This window comes from Cavia porcellus, unplaced genomic scaffold, assembly GCF_034190915.1.
Source record: "Cavia porcellus strain 051 isolate PalLab524CR breed Dunkin Hartley unplaced genomic scaffold, mCavPor4.1 scaffold_1, whole genome shotgun sequence".
In the NCBI taxonomy this organism is placed as follows: Eukaryota; Metazoa; Chordata; class Mammalia; order Rodentia; family Caviidae; genus Cavia; species Cavia porcellus.
Genome location: NW_026947484.1, coordinates 121,139,989 through 121,157,397, shown reverse-complemented (window position 1 = coordinate 121,157,397; position 17,409 = coordinate 121,139,989). Strand labels below are relative to the sequence as shown.

Below are 17,409 nucleotides of genomic sequence, written 5' to 3'. Positions count from 1 at the left end.
TTTTAAAATGCTCTTCCAAAGATATTATGAAAACATCAAAAAGCAAACATTGTGAGAGAAAATATTCTTAATACCCCTGACAATGGTCTTACATATCCACACTAAAGGCCAGCTACTCAGCAATATAAGAGACCAGAATACTGATAATGCTAAAATATAAAAAAGTGATACACAAGCTAAAAATTTCTGTATACCAACCTATACTATACAATTCCATTTATATAAAATTGCAGGTAAAGGACCCAAAATATAGCTCAGCGGCATAAGAGCCTGACTGGCAAGCGCAAGGTTTTGAGTTTGACTTATAGCACCAAAAAAAAAAAAAAAAAAAAAAAGAATATAAATAAATAAATAAAATCCCAGATAAGGCAAAGTTAATCTGAATTGGTAGATGCAAATTCATGCTTGCCTGCAGCCAAGGGCTGAGATGAAGAGTTAACTGGAAAGAGACAGCAAGATTTTTTGTTGCAGTGGAAATATTCTATGTGGTAGTTATATGACTATATTCATTTATCAGAACTCATTGAATTTTATACATAAAATGGGTATGTTTTATTATATGTAAAGTAAAACTAAATAAAACTGACTTAAAAAGATAAAGACTATGGACAGAGTAATAATTTGTATTTCTCACCAAGCTTTAGGCTTAGCTTCTGTATTGGCTCTGATATCTCTGGATTAATGCCAAGAACATTCTGTCATTCTGTTCCTCACCTCAGCATTTCCATGATTCTATCTTCCACATCGAATTCTTTGAATCTGAAATTTGTCAAAAATTCTTTACAGCTCTCAGAATCAAGCTACTATTTATGGTTGTAAATGACTTTGTCTCCGTAACTCCTATTTTAATAACATAATTTATTCAAAAAGATTAAACAATCATTATTCCGTGCCTAGAGGAGGCTAAGAATCCTGGTTACAGAGAAACTTATTCTGGAAAACACAAAGTCTAATTTACTAAATTTGCCTATTTCCAGTCTCAACTGAATCATACCCCAAACACAAACAATGCTACACCATGAATATAAGGATAAATTTTTCTAATTGTGAAATATATATTGTCACCTTAAATGCACACACATAATTATTGGGGAAAATTATCTTCATGTTTCATTTGAATCTCAAAAATTAAATAATATACCACTTTGTTAGAAGACCAAGCTCACAGGAAAGAATACATAGACTTGTTTACAAACCAACTATCTCACTTTTGTAAAGACACAATAGCAAAAGAACCTTAACATGAAAAAAATTTAGAAGCATTTTAGAGGTGAAAGATGATTCAGAAATCATCTGATGTAATCTCTTTATTTTAAAAATGAAGAATATAGTGAATAACAAAGTTAGAAAAAACAAACAAAAAAGATGACTTATTCAAGGTCACATAACTAGTATTTAGAAACAACAGGTTATATGTTAAATATCAGCTTCCCTGGTTTACACTACATGGTACTATAAAACTCTGGGACATCCTGGTACTTTATCTCTATATGGAAAGAAAGTTGCCAGCATCTTGTATTTGGCACAGGATCTAACTCTACCAGAAAATGTCAAACAATGACTTCAATTTGTTCAAGGAAGTCTTTTGTTTATTCTGTGTCACCAAGATCATAATGTACCTAACTTCTTTGTAAATGAAAATTTAAAGGTCAGTTTCTAATCACTCAATAGGGATAGGAATATAGCTCAGTGGTAGAGTGCTTACCTAGCACGTGCAAGATCTGAATTATATACCCAAAAAAAGAAAAGAAAAAAAAGTCAACAAATTACTGTACACATTCCTTTCCAGGCAAGGTCTCTGTGTGTGATACAAGCCAGCACTGAACTCACTTATGCAGTCCAGGCTGGCCTTCAACTCAAGATGAACCTCCTGCTTCAGCCTCCCAAGGGCTGGGATTACAGGTATATACCACCATGCCCAACAAAAAACCTGATTATTAATTTCTCTGACCCCATTTAGGATTTAATGAGACTCTTAAACTTATAAATGGCCTAAAAGGACAGAGGATGCTCAGAAAACCACTTTCACCTTAATAGTTAAGACCTGAATGTACAGTCTTTCTAACTACTACAGGTAAACAACATTACTTCTTTTCTTCTTTTTCTTTTTTGTCTTTTTGAAACAGGGTCTCTCTATGCAGTTCAGGCTGGCTTTGAGCTCACTTTGTAACCCAGGCTGGTCTCGAACTTGCAATGATCCTCCTGCCTCAACCTCCCAAGTGCTGGGATTACAGGTGTGAGCCACCTCACCTGGCATCATTACTTCTTTTTGATGGGGTTCTTTTTTGGTTGTTGTTTACTGTTATTTGTGTTCTTTTTAATAAGAACATTTATATATACATATATATATTGGGGGGAACAGGGTTTGTTGTGTAGTTCAGGGTGGCTTTGAACTCACTATGTAGTCCAAGTTGGCCTCAGACTCCCAGCAATCCTCCTGCCTCAGCCTCCTGAGTGCTGGGATAAATATAAGAACACCAAGAATGTAACACATGTACATAATTTCACCACTCAGAATTAAAAAACATCAATTCTTTAACATCTGTTTGTTTTCCTTTTTTTTTTTTTTAACTGATTTTTTTTAAAAGAGCAGACCATATTTATTGGAGAAAGAAAGCTGTCTGAGAAAGACAGAAGGGGTCCCAAGTAGATTACCCTCTTTTCTCCCTTCATTCTTTTATTTATTATTTGGGTATCAGGAATCAAATTCAGGACCTCATCATGCTTGCCAGGCAAGTACTGTGCCACTGAGCTAAATAAATCACTGCCCCTCCCTTCTATTAAAATAATAAACTATTAAAATTAATGTCAAATTTCTCTTTCAGCCACAACTCCAAGTCATATTCCTTTGCCCCTCTGTAGAAAAATCTATTATCATTAATTTGGAATATGTATTTCTAATATACTTTTTAAATCTTCATATAAATACAGATATATCTATAAGCCTTAAATATTTTACATACATAATATCACACTGTATATACTACTTTACAACCTTATTTTAGTTACCATTGCCATTACAACTTTTTTAGATGTCTCCCTAAAGTCTCATGTAGTCACAGGTGAGGCTTGTTCAGATGTGGCTGATTCTAGAGTATGTGACTGATTCATGGTGCAATTCTAGGATTAAGGATCCTAGGATTAAGGATGGTTGATTAATAAATCAGTCCACTGGATTGGTTTGGCACTGCCCTAATCCCAATAGCCTGGATACAATATAAGAGACAGAAAGAGGCTTGTCTTGTCTCTTGCTTGCTTTGCTAGTATTTGTCCACCATGAACTGTTTCTCCTCTGTACTGCCTATCTTCCATGCTACCCTGCCTTGAAGCCAGCCAATTAAGAAATGAAACCTCTGTAACTGTGAGCTAAATAATCCTTTCCCCCTTTAACTCTGGGTGTTAGGCACTCGGTCTCACTAACAAGAGAATAATAACTAAGCACCATTACCAGGGTGATCAACCACAACCTGGTGGCAGGTTGATTAGACCACTTCCATCATGAAGGGACAGCTCTTTGTCCTTACTGGGACATCCATTTATTCTGGATATGGACTTGCCTTCCCTACACATAATGCTTCTACCAAAACTACCATCCACGGACTCACAGAACACCTTACCCACCATCATAGGATTCCACATAGCATTATCTCTGACCAAGGCACACATTTTGCATCCAAAGAAGTAGGGTAATGGGTGCATGCTTATGGAATTCACCCGTGATGTTCCTCACCATCCAGAAGCAGCTGGATTGATAAAACATAGAAGCGTCTTTTAAAGACACTGTTACAGAGCCAGCTAGATGGCAAAAGCTTGCAGGACTGGCAAGGTTCTTCAAAAGACTGTGTATGCTTTAAATCAAAATTCACTACATGGTACTGTATCTCCCACAGCCAGGATTCACAGGTCCAGGAAACAAGGGGTGAAAGTGGAAATTGTATCACTCACCATTATCCCAGTGACCCACTAGCAAAGTTTTTGCTTCCTGTTCCAGAGACCTGATGTTCTGCTGGCTTAGACACCTTACTTTCAGAGCCAAGAGGGCTTGTACCAGGAAGCACAATACTAACACCTCTGCACTGGAAGCTAAGCCTTCCCCCTGGTCATTCTGGTTTCCTCATGATGCTGAGGAAACAAGTTAAAAGGGAAGTCACAATGTTGTCAGGGATGGCTGCCCAAACTATTGAGGGGAAATTGGACTACTACTTCACAGCAGAGGAAAGGAAGAATATAGATGGAGTGCAAGAAATCCCATAGGGTGCCTCCTGGATTATTGTGTCCTGTAATTAAAGTCAATAAGAGGCTGGGTATTGTGGCACATGCTTGTAATCCCAGCACTCGAGAGGTTGAGGGAAAAGGATCAGTGTAAGTTAGAGGCCACCCTAGACTGATAATGAGTTCAAGGCTGGTCTGAACTACAATGAGACCTTGTCTCAAAAAAACAAAAAACAAAAAACCTAATCCAGGCAGAATGGCAAATGGCCTACAACTTTCAGGATTGAAGCTAAGGGTCACTCCAACAGGGAATGAACCAATACCTGCTGAGGTGCTTGCTAAAGGCCAAAAGGGTAAGCAATGGGTAGTTGAAAAAGGTAGTTCTAAGTACCAGCTATGTTCCTGTGATAAGATACAGAAACAAGGACTATAATTGTACTAATTCTCTCCTAATATGATTCTAATATAATACAATGTTGATAGACTTTAACAGTGGTTCTTAAGAATTGTTAAACCTATGTTATAATGCTGGAGTTACCAAATGTTAAGAGTAAGCATCGCCCAAAGAAAACCTGCCTTCAATTCTGCAGAGGGCAGAGTGTGTTTCTTGCTATAGGCAGGACCGTTATAGCATATTAGGCTTAATTATGAGCTTGTCTTTGTATCTGGAAACAGGTTTAAAGAAATGTGTCTGGTTGTCACGCTGACAAGGGGTGGATTGTTATAGTTGATTGATTGTGTCAACCTGAGTAAGAGAAGCTCAACTAAACTGGCTCAGCAATTTCACATCCTAGATTGTGGAAGACCCCCTCTAGGACAGTTTATCTCCTTGATGATATAAAGCAGAAATGAAGAAGGAAGAATCAGCTTCTGTTTCTTCAGAGAGAGCTCCAGTCTTTGTCTTGGAGCAGCATCTCTGCGGTTTCTAGCACAGATCTTTCAGTCCTTGGGTGTAGACTCTTTAGCCTTCCATTACACACATATCAGCCTCCTGATATGGACTTTCACATGATACTGCAGTGAGCTGCAGACTTTCGACTGGATCCTTTGGTCTCCAGTGTGCAGACAGACCCTTTGGCTCTTTCATATCTTATTCTGTGGGTGACCATTGTTAGCCAATCTTGTGTATTCTTATATAATTGTGTATCTTGAGTTATATCTGTTTCTCTAGTAAACACTGATTGATATGATTACTTGCTATTTGTGTTAATACAGCCCTAGTTCATTGCTATTAACAACATTATGCTGTTATTGGGTTTTTTGGTTTGTTTGTTTTTTGGTACTAGGGATTGAACTCTCAACCTCACACTTGCCAGGCAGGCACTTATGCCACTGAGCTAAATCCCCAGTCCCCAACAACACTATGATTCATCAAATGAGTGGAGTTTTTATTTACTCTTTCTCCTAATGATGAATATTTCAAGGCCTTTATAATATCTTAACTTTTTAAAAAACAGGTAGCTCCTAAATATTATATAAACCACATATATTTAAAGGGAATTTTTCTACAATTTATCTACACAATTTCTCAGATCCTTTCTACTTCTAAAATATACACAGTGAGCACAGTGTATATACCTGTAATCCCAGCATTCGGGCAATTAAACCAAGAGGATCTAGATCTAGAGGTTTGAGGCCAGCCTAAGCTACATGGTGAGTTCAGGATCAGCCAGAACTACATAGTAAAATCCTGCTTTACAAGAAAACAAACAAACAAACAAAAAATCAAAGTACAGTGGTAAGGTTATTAAGAGTTCAAATATATTCTTAGTAATATTTTAATAGTCTTAGGGGAAACATATAGAGGAGTGGGGAATATAGCTAAGCAGTACAGTAGTTGTCTAGCATGTGTAAGGTTCTGGGTTTGATATCCAGCACCCAAAAAAAAAAAAAAAAAAAAAAAGACCAATTAGGAGAAAGAAAGAAAAAGAAGGAGAAGGATGAGGAGGGAGGATAGAAAGGGAAGGAGAGAGGTAAATTAGGGGGAAAAAAGGAAATGGGACCAGGAGATGGTCAAATAGTAGGCAGATAAGATAGAACCTGAACAAATCAAAATAAGCCCTGGGAAAATTAGAACACAAAGGAAAAGAGCCCCTTGTGTCCAGGGAAAGAAGCAACACCTGCCAGAACCAACACCTGCAGAAGTGCTTGCTAGGGAAGCTGGGGAACAGATGCTCTCCTACCTTCAGAGACAGCTAAAAAACCCCAAAGACAAAGACCTGGGTAAATTGATATATGTGCCAGGGGAAACTGGAGGACAGAGGAAGTCTGCTCTTTCTGAAATCAAAAGTCTACTCTACAAATAGCAACTGCTTTGTTTCATTGTCTCATTTTCACACCTCCACCAAAACAGCCCAACAAAAGTGCATGTAAGAGCTCAAGAACTTGGGTGGCTTCTTGGCCAATTCCCTTGGATCCTTTCTCAGGAACAAGAGCTTCCCGTGGTTGTTGTTTTTTGTTTGTTTCTGTGGGGTTTTTTTTTTGTGTGTGTGTGTTGTTGTTTCTTAATGAACTACACTGGGTTCATTACATACACTGCTCATTACATACACTGGGTTCATTACATACACTGATGTCCTGTCAGCTTCATTCTTTGTCATCCTTAGGACAAGATCCTAGAGGAAGAAAACTGATGAAAGAAGGAGGGAGTAAAGAGGAAGGGGAGGGGAAAAAAGAAGAAAGAAAAAACAAAAGAAAGAAGGAAAGAAAAGGAAAGGAGAAAGGAAGGAAGGCAGGCTAAGGGATTACTGTCACTCAGTAACACTTTCTTTGTTTTGTGGTGCTGGGGCTGGAACTAGGGCTTTATACGCTCTAATTGCCTGCTTTACCAGAGAGCCACATTCCCCACTTTACCAGTTTAAACAACTTTTCATTGTTTTTTCTTTCCGTTCTTCCTCAAGGTATCATGTGTCAGTTTATGATTTCACCTATATGTAACTTATAGTACTGTCAATTTTTAACTTGCTTTCACAGACTGCAGAATTTCTATTACTATATCCAACTGAAATAGTATTCAAATATTTCAATTATATAAATACAAAATCTGCCTTCTAATTTTTAGATTAAAAAATTAATGTTTTTTAAAACTACACATTGACTTTGATCATTTGAGAGATGAAAATTAAAACAACACTGAGATTCCATCTCACCCCAGAAAGCACAGTTATCATCAAGAAATCAATCAATAACGAACACTGGAGGGGCTGTGGGGAAAAATGAACCCTTCTCCACTGTTGGTAGGAGTGCAGACTGGTATAACCACTGTGGAAATTAGTATGGAGATTCCTCAAAAAAGTAGGAGTAGAGGTCTCATTCAACTCCGCTAGTCCCCTTCTGGATGTCTTCCCAGAAGAATTAAAAACAACATACCACAGTGATATATGTGCATCCCTGTTTATAGCAGCACAATTTGCAATAGCTAAATCTTGAAAGAAACCCAAATGCCCATCAATGGAGGAATGGATAAAAAAGACGTGGTCTTTTTACACATGCAATACTACTGAGCTATAAAGAAGGATAAACTTGAGATTTTTATAGTAAATGAATGCAATACTCGTAAGTGAAATAAAGACCATACTCACAAGTGAAATAAATCAGACTCACACGTGTAAGCACTGCACTGTCTCCTTGGTGTGAGGAACTAAAAGAGTAAATAGGGTCCAAAATGCACCATAGATAGTGTGAAATGGAAAGGCAATTTTTCAAAAGGAAAAAGGAAGTAGGATATGGGAAAGGGAAAAGGAAGGAAAGGAAAAGGAAAAAAACCCAAAATACAAGATAGTTATACTACTAGATTCTCTTCGTTCATTTAAAAGAAAGGTTTGTGCTAATTTGGAGAATTTTTTAAGCCCATATCTTATACTAAGATTAACTACTTTAAAAGATAACAATACTCAATGTATTGTTACTGTTTTGTTATGAAAATTTGTTCCATTTAAAAAAAAGAAATAAAGTATAAACTAAGGCTTGAAGCCAGGCATTGTGGGGCATTCACATAATCCCAGTGCTCAGAAGGTTGAGGCAGAAAGATTTCCTCAAGTTTGGAGGACAGTCTGGGCTACATAGCAAATTCAAGGCCAGTATGAACTATGTAAGCAAGAACCTGTCTCAAAAGAAAAGAGAAATCAAAAGTAATAAACGGGATTGAACCGAGGGAATATTAAGTATATCCTCAACCTTTTTTATTTTGAGACACAGATTAAGTTACCCAAGTTGACCTCAAACTTGCAATTCTTTGGCTTCAGCCTCTGGGGTAGATAGGATTACATGCATGCAACAACTGTAAGTGGCTAGTATTATTGTAGTCTTTACATAAAGTCAGTAATGTAGAAAATAAAATGACCTAAATACAGCCCATCACATTTGGCAGATTGCACAGTGGTAGATTCTACCAGCCTGGCTGAGCTACCTATTGCATGACATCCACCCAACTTGGTACTGGACCCAGAGAAGCAACTATCTCTCCAAGAGTAACTTCTTCGTTCTCCTTCTAGTTCCAGAAATAAACTTCCCAGTCCCTTTTTCCGCGTGCACAGAGCCCCCTCCAATCCCAAGACTCCACAAAGTGCTCCACTCCCAGTCCCTGGTATATCTTTCTGTTTCCTGTTTGCCCATACAGAGACTCCTTCGTATCAGCTGTTGGTATGTCATTTTGCCCGACTCCCAAACTCCTCCCTCAGCCATATCTGATCAAAGTACTTCCACCTCTGTTTTCACCAGAAGTTGCTTGTGTCTGTTCTGCAGTCCCCCATGCCTACAATAGGGACCTCTTCTTTCTTTTCTTTGTGTATCACACCAAAATCTTATCAGCTAGTATTATTGTACTCTTTACAAGAAGTCAGTGATTAGGAAAATAAGATGACTTAAGTTTTATGATTTCCTTCCAATGTAAGTACCGTGTAACATGTACTCCATTCCTCCCACTCTCCCATTTCTCTAGTCCTGTGCTATTCTGACATACCATTTTCTAAGATGATTATTTCCTACTGGAAGGCAAGAGTTAAAGATATTGTAAAAGGGAACAGATATTAATATAAAATTCAGAAAGGAAAAACAGGTCCTAACCACTAAGAAAGATTTAAAACTAAGAAGACCAGAGGTGGAAGTAAAAAAAATACAGCAACACACAATCATCCAGAAGTCAATCAACCATCAAGTATTTAAGAAACCGAATGGTCAGGCATTGTGATAAGCATTATGTATACAACAGAGCCAGTCCATCACCACAGAAACCTCTGGGTACCCCTTAAATCACAGTCACTCACCCTGCCTCAAACTCTTGTCTCTGGTAACCTCCTATTCATTTTGCCTCTCTATAGTTTGGTCACTTGGAGAATATTATATAAATTAAATCATGTGATTTGTAATCTTTACAGTGTTCCCCCCCCACTAAGCATCATGTCCTTGTGATCTGCTTAAGTTACTGCATGTGTCAGTAGTTGATCCTTTTTTACCACTGAATAATACTCTTTTAGGGATATGTCAGATTTAACCATTCATCAAGTGAAGGACATTTGGGTAGTTTCCATGTCTTGATGAATGCAAAATGAATATTTCTTACATAATTTTTACATTTATAAGTTTTAATTTCTCAGAGATAAATATCCACGAACATGAATCAATCCTACAGTAAGCACATTTTATTTTATGAGCGATATCAAACTATTTTCCAGAGTGGTTATATCATTTTACAATCCCACAGAGCTGGGTATGGTGGTGCACACTTGTAATCTCAATACTCTGAAAGGTAAAACAGGAGCATCATTCCTAGTTAGCTTTATCAGGCTGGGCTACACAGTAAATTCAAAGCCAGGCTGAATTACAAAGACCCTATCCCAGAAACAATAAACATGTCATTGCTCATACATTGTGTCACACTGAGGAGTTACAAAGTTTAAGTAAGCAACTCACCAGGGAGCCTGGGACCTTACTTTGTAAACATCATTATCCTGTGCAAGAGGAAGACACCCAGGTAGTGTGAGCAGATAGCCTGCATATAATACAAGGGAGGAAAAGAGGCTGGCTCATCCTCCCTCTTTTGCTCTTGCTGCTTTGCTGTCTTCAGTCTACTTGAACGATTGCCCCTGTGCCACGCCACCTTACCTTGGAATCTGCTGATCATGGACTTGAAACCTCCATAAACTGTGAGGTAAATAAATCTTCATTCCCTTAATTTTGAGTATTGGGTATTTTATCTCAGAGAAAAGTAACCAAGTAACCAAGACAGAATTTGGCATTAGAGAAATGGAGTAGTTTCTGTGACTGTACCTGACTATGTGGTTCAACAGCCTTTGGGAATGGCTTATGTGAAGAGTTTGGAAAGGTTCAAAGATGAGACCTAAAAAAGTAGCACTGGAATGCCGAGAGTTCAGTCAGAACTCAGACCAGAAGGCTGACAGAAATCCTGCTGGTAAAGACCAGGTTCAGGAGGTTTCTGCTGGGAAGAAGGACAGCATATGGGGTGCTGGACACTAGATGATGTGTGCTATGGCTTAGCGAATTATTTGTCTGTATTTTGCTCATATCCAGAGACTTTGCCTCAGACTATGATTAAGGGCAATAGATTAATTAATCTGGCAGAAGAAATTTCAAGGCAGTTGAAAGTTGAGGCTGTGGCATGGTTACTGTTGGGTGCTTTTAGCCAGATTTATGTTGTAAATTAAGAGCAAAGAGCCCAGCTAAATGACTTAAAATGTGAATTTGGCAAGGAAGGAAACTCCAGTGAAGCTGTAAACTGCAAAGATAGAGCTGAAGAGATCTTAATTGCCGAGAAGAAACAAAACAATAGAAAAGATGGCCTGAGGGCATCGCAAGCAGCAGCAAGTCACCAACCTTTACAGTCTCAAAACTACGAAAGTGAAACTTTGTTCTAAGAAGGAAACACAGAGAACCAGTTCCAGAATGTTGGCAGCATAAAAAATTTGTTTCTGAGAATTGGATTCAGTTTGCCCAGCGATCCAGGTCCTCAACCACTAGCGCCAAGAGAGAGGAAAGACTACTCCAGCTAGCAGCAGACCTTGGAATCATCCATGTGGCACTGATTTTAGGTACATGCAGAATGTTAAGCATTACAAAGTTTAAAAGGCTTCCACCCCAATTTCAGAAGGCATGGGAGGCCAAGCGGTGTGCCCCTGAGAGGACAGTGTGTGATGGTATAAGTATGAAGTCAAAGGTGCAGTGGGGACTCTAGAAGTTTGGAAAAGCCAGGAACCTGGACTGTCTGAGGAAAGCTGCAAGGAGGGAGCAAAATGGGCCAAATAGGGAAGCTGTGGGAGCTGCAACCACCAGAAGTGGCATCGGGAGCTCATAATTTGCCAGATTGCTTCAGATGCTGGACATGGAACTACAGGATTTAAATGTTTGCCCTGCAGGATTTTGGATTTGTTTTGATTCCAATCTTTTGTAGTCCCATTTGTAACTTTTGGAATGAAAATGTTTATCTTGAGCCACTGACTGTTGAAAGTTTGTTTTCATTTGTGCAAGGGGTTGCAGCTAAGAATTCCTCTTAGATCTCAACGGAGAGTTGGGAAATGGACTTTTCAGCAACAATGAAACTGTTAGGACTTTGGCAACTCTTGCAGATGGACAATTGTCTTTGTATAAAGGGATGTATGTGTGTGAATCTTTGGGGGCCAGTGGTGGAATACTATGGTTCTAATGTACTATAATGTTGATTCACTTACAACTGGTTTTTAAGGATTAAACCTGTATTATTATAATGTTCAAACTGTGAAAAGTTAAGAATAAGCATGTCTTTCTATCTGGAAACTGGTTTAAAGAAATGTGTCTGGTTGCCAAATTGACATTGGATAGACTGTACTGGAGGATATAGTGTGTGAAATTGACAGGTACAGAAGTATAGGCCACTCAGCAAGGAGTCAGGCTTCTTACTTTGTAAAAATCTTTATCCTATGCAAGAGGAAGGCACCTAGATGGTGGCACCTAGATGGTGTGGGCAGATAGCCGGCACACAATATAAGGGAGAAAAACAGCCTTGCCCTCCCTACCTTTTGCTCTTGCTACTTTTGCTGTCTTCTGTACTTGAAGTGTTGCCCCTATGCCATGCTACTCTGCCTTGGAGTCAACTGATTATGGACTTGAAACCTCCAAAACCATGAGTTCAATAAATCTTTCCTTCCTTAATTTTGGGTGTTGGGTATTTTGTCTTGGCAATGAGAGAAAAGTAAACAAGACACATGTATTATTCAAACAGTTCATGAAACAGTGGAGCAAAAAAAGATAGCATTAATAATAAACTGCTATGACAGGAAAATAAAATATAGGGTACAACAGAAAAACACAAGAAACAGTGTGGCTCTAATGATGATGCTAAGAGGTTCCAGTCTGTCCTCACTCCATCCTGCTCTAGGTCAGTTCTTTATTTCAAGTGCTGACCCCACAGAGTAAAATATTGTAGATATCCGAGATAAATATAAGGCTTCAGGGTTGAAGATATAATCACTGACAGAACACATGCTTAACATGAGCAAGAGCCTGGGGTTCAATCTCCAGCATCAAAAGAAGATCTCCCTCTCTCCCCGTCTGTGTCGCCCCCCCGCCCTCTTTGTGAGACAAGGTCTGTTATAATCAAGGCTGGTCTTTGAACTGTCTCTGCAGTCCAACCTGGCCTTCAACTAGCAATTCTCTCATCTTCATCTTCTAAGTGCTGGGATTACAGGTCTGTACCACTAACCTTAACTCATGTTTATTTAATTCAGCCTGATAATAAATGTGAAAAATGAGGGCCCTCAACTATGGTGGAAGATGCCTATAAATCCCAGCATTCAGGAAGGCTGAGGCAAAAGGATTGCAAAGTCAAACCAGGCCTAGACAATTTAGCAACTTAAAAGTGAAGCATTCTTTCCAAATAAAAATAAGTAAATAATGGCTGGGGATGTAGCTCAGTGGGAAGGCCTGGACTCAATCCCAGTACCAGAGGAAAAAAGCAAAATCTTTTTTCATAATATTCACAAATGATAAAATTTTTAGGAAAATAGCAATGAAAATAAATTAACTGAAGCTTAACATATAAAATTGGCTCTTTTTTTATGGATCTATGGTTTGATAAACTGTGGAGGAATGTTAAACTTCTAATCCTAGCTGGTGACTGTGTTGGATAATTAATGGAACACTACCCCTTCTCCAAAGGGTGAGCTTCCAATGCCGGAATTCAAATGACATATGGTTTCTTGGGTTGTTTTTTTTTTTTTTTTTTTTTTAAACCAACACTCTTTCTAAACATAAAATTACAACCCCTCCCTGGTAAACTTATAACCTTAGAAATTTATATATACTATAGATTTATGAGTTCAAGCTATATAGAACATGAACTGCATTAATTATGCTTGCTCAATATTTACTGTTCAAGTCTTATGTCACTATGCCTAGTAACTAAGATAGGCTTCAGACTCTCACCTCTATCCTCATAGAATACGAACTGCATTAATTATGAGCACAATAATTACTGCTCAATTCTTACATGAGTCCCATGTCACCATCTATTAACTGAGGCTTCAGAATCTCAATGCTATCCTTTATACAAAAGATATCTTAATGAAATGTAGATCTGATTGAATTTCTTAGCGATAAAGTTTAACTGACTCTTTACCAAATAAAGATACAGTTGAAATTCTCTCATACAACAGCTCCTCATAATCTGGCCCCAGCCTAGATTTCCTGCCATAAACTATTACCAGTGGCAAACACATTCCTTCCTGGATTTTTTGAACAAATATTTATCTGAGAAAAAAAAACTCTAGGGCTGGAAGTGAGCAGCATAGTACATGCTTACTATATGTGCAGCAAGAAACTCTTTTCCCTTCTTAACTACAAATTTGATATTCAAGTTATTTTACCCAGTCAGGTTTACAGTTTACTCTTATATTTCAAGCAATTTCATCAAAACAAAAATACCAAAGTTGAGGGCAAGATACAAAGGTCAGTGACAGTGCTTGCTGAGTATTGAAAAATAAAATAAATTTTCATAATTGACTGACATCAAATAGAGACTTTCCTCTCAAAACTTTTCAGGAAAGGGGAAACAAAAGTAATACTTAGGCTTTCAACTGAGAAATTACTTCCATTGATTCTATTATTGATCCAGTCATCCATTCAACATACTGAGTTCCTACTAAGTAAAAGGAATATGAGGATACAAATATATCCATTTCTAGTATCATAAAGGTAGCCTATGTGGGAGCAAAGACAAATTATTTGACCTGCCCTTCTTATTCTTACTAAGAGTGATAATAAGTGTTCTACCTCATTACTAGGATCAAATGAGCTACTAGCCAGGCGTGACAGCATACTGTAATCCCAGAACTCAGGAGGCTGACTAGGAGAATTGTACAAGTTCAAGGCCAGCTTGGGCTACAAAGTAAGTTGAAGGCCAGCCTAAATAAACTGCAAAGTGATACCCTGTCTCACAAAGACCAAAAAAATAAAATTAGGTACTGAAACAGAGGCATTTTCAAATATAAAGTTACTAATAAAAATTGGAAAAAAGGTTACACAGGAGTTATCCTTTGTCTAGAAGCAATATATGAGTTTATTATAGCATTTAACACAAATTTAAGAATGCAAAATAGCTTGATATTGTGTTCAAATATTAAAGTGATAAAAAAATTTAAAAGGTATAATTGCTTTCCTTAGCTTACATTCTAATAGGGATAATGAAACTCTCAAATATCCTTACAATCTAAATTTAGCAAATACTATTAAGACTTATAAAGCCTACCACACAGGAGAAAAAGAATGTTTCAGACAGATGGTAAATTTTGGAAAGTTTCATAAGGTACTAAAGGGTAGAATTTTCACAAAGATAATGAGAAAGGCTTTCCTTATGGGAAAAAAAACAATATAAGCGAAGATCAAGGCAAGTAGGCATACAACATGCTCAGAAATCCCACTTCAAATTACTTCAGTTTAGCTAAAAAATATAGAACATGTGGTATAAAGTAATTTTTAAAAAACAAACAAAAGGATCATATTGATTTGAGTTATGCAAAGTTTTGGGTATTTTTGGTTTTTTTTTTTTTTTTTTTTATTGTCTTTTTCCTTTTTATCGGTACCAGGGATTGAACTCGTGATTGCCTGCTTGCAAGGCAGGCACTTATGCCACTGAGCTAAATCCCCAACCCCTTGTTTTTATTTTTTGGGTCAAGGTTTTGTTTTGTAGTAGTACAGTCTGGCCTTGAACTCACTATGTATTCTAAGCTGGTCTCAAACTGTCAGAGATTCTCCTGCCTCAGCCTTTGAAGTGCTGGGATTGGAGGCATAGGCCTTGCTTTAGAACACTTACATTATACAAGTGTTTTCATTGATAAATTGTTCACACACTTAGCTGGACTATGCCTAGCTAAGACTTAAATTTTGAAGAGCTCTGAATGACGGTATTTTAAAATTTATTCTGAGCTGGGAACATAGTTCAGTAGCAGAGAACTTACTAGCAGGCATGATGCTCTAAATTCCATTCCCTGCACCACCAAAACTAAACAAAAACAAATGAACAAACAAAAAAACTATTCTGGAGCCAACAGAAAGTCACCGAGTAATATCTCTGAGAGAAGAATGACCAAAAGATGGTATAAGAGAGAGAGAAAAAAAAAAGATGGTATAAGACCTTTAGATTTTAGGAGTAATGACACAGGGATGGTAGTAAGCACTGTCCAGCATGCTTAAGGCCCTGGGCTTCATTCCCAACACGGAAAGGGAAAAAAGGGGGCAATTATGGAGCTGTGCAATTCCAAGGTAGCCAGCCTGAAAGCGGCAAGTCCAGTTTGGAAGCCATTGGTATAGAAAAAAGACGTGCACAGTGGTGGTGGGAGTGAAAGGGGAAGAACTAGAGAAAAAAGTTAGGATTAGAAATGTAAATTTAGAGCTGAGCATGGTGGCACATGTGTAGAGGAGGACCACTAAAGTTTGAGTCCAACCTGAGCTACATAGTGAGTTCAAGACCAGCCTTTACTACATGGTGAGACAAGAAAGGAAGGAAGGAAGAGAAGAATTTAGAAGGCATCCCTTTTTAAAGGAAATAACCTGGATTTACCAATAAAACTAAGATAGCCAAGTGAGATATACTACAATTCACATTTAACTACCAAATGTCGGTAACAACTTGATTCTTGTCCCATCATCATATACTACATATAGTAGACTGTAATAAGAGACTCGGGTTTCTACTCTAGAATAATAAGTATTTTCTAAAGCAAAGACCCATCATTACATTTGACATTATTCTTTAATTCATTTGAACTAACCTTCCTAAAGGATGAGGTGCTTTCCATGATTTAAAATCCTCAGTTTCTCAATACTCAGCGCCCGCCTCTAACACACACATACGCGCACACACCGTTTGGATTCTGCTCTTACACGGTCCGTGCCTTCGGACTCGCCTTACCAAAGGCAGCTTGTCCACTGCTTGAAGTCCCTGTGCCTTCACGTCCGCCAGCACCCCTTCGGGTAAGTGCGTCCCTGGCCCAGGGTCGCCCGCCGAGCAGGAGCCCAAGGTGCCGTCCCCGGGGGCCGCCCTCCCTGCCAGTCTGGCCCCGCGCCCTGCGCCCGCACGGCTCAGCTCCGAGGCGCACACTGCCGTTCCGACACACCCCTCTCCTCTGGACCTTTTCCTCCTCCGCCCAGCATATTCAGCGCACGTCAGCGGTCGAAGTTACGACGTGTCACTTCATCTGTTCCCACACCTGCCTGACTAGTAGCTCAGGTCCTAAGCGCTGTCCCTCATCCCGCCAGACTTCACCTCAGCCCCCTGCGCGCCGCCGCCTCCTCCTCGAGCTCCGGGAGTTGCCGGTGCTGCTCCGCGGCCCACGGCCTCCCGCGCCTACCCTTGTCTGGAGCGTCCAGCACTTACTTCTCGCGCGACTCTGCTGGCTGCTGCCCGCACCGGGGACCGCGGCTCAGCAAGACCGGGCGCCCCAGGCTGCCGAGCCCGCCGGGTCCGCCGCGACCGCTGACCCGCAGCGCCGCCGGTTCCCGCCGCCGTCGCTGGCGCCACCAGGCGTTTCCGGGTTCCCGCGGTCCCGTCCCCCAAATGGTCCGGCTTCCGCCTTGGCCCGGGCAAACGCCGTTCCCGACTAGTCTCTGGTGGCTCCAGGGCTGTGCTTCTCAGCTCCGTCCCTAAAATGACCGAGTCTGGCTGCTCCGCCGGCGACCTGGCCCCGACCTCTCCACTGCCTGACTGCAGTG

General features: G+C 39.4%; 1 protein-coding gene across 4 annotated transcripts in view; it reads right to left on the bottom strand.

Annotated features, from left to right (window-relative positions):
- Nucleotides 1-17,207, bottom strand: part of Slc35a3 (solute carrier family 35 member A3) — a 48,295-nt gene extending 31,088 nt beyond the window's left edge. For 2 of the 4 annotated variants that reach the window (XR_010049300.1, XM_063254858.1), the window contains exon 1: nt 16,610-16,741. The gene's annotated coding sequence lies outside the window, so the exon portion shown is untranslated. Of the gene's footprint in view, nt 1-16,609; nt 16,742-17,074 lie in introns of those variants that run through there. The other 2 variants (XM_063254869.1, XM_063254874.1) reach the window with 2 other exon arrangements.
- Between the last annotated feature and the right edge of the window lie 202 nt (nt 17,208-17,409).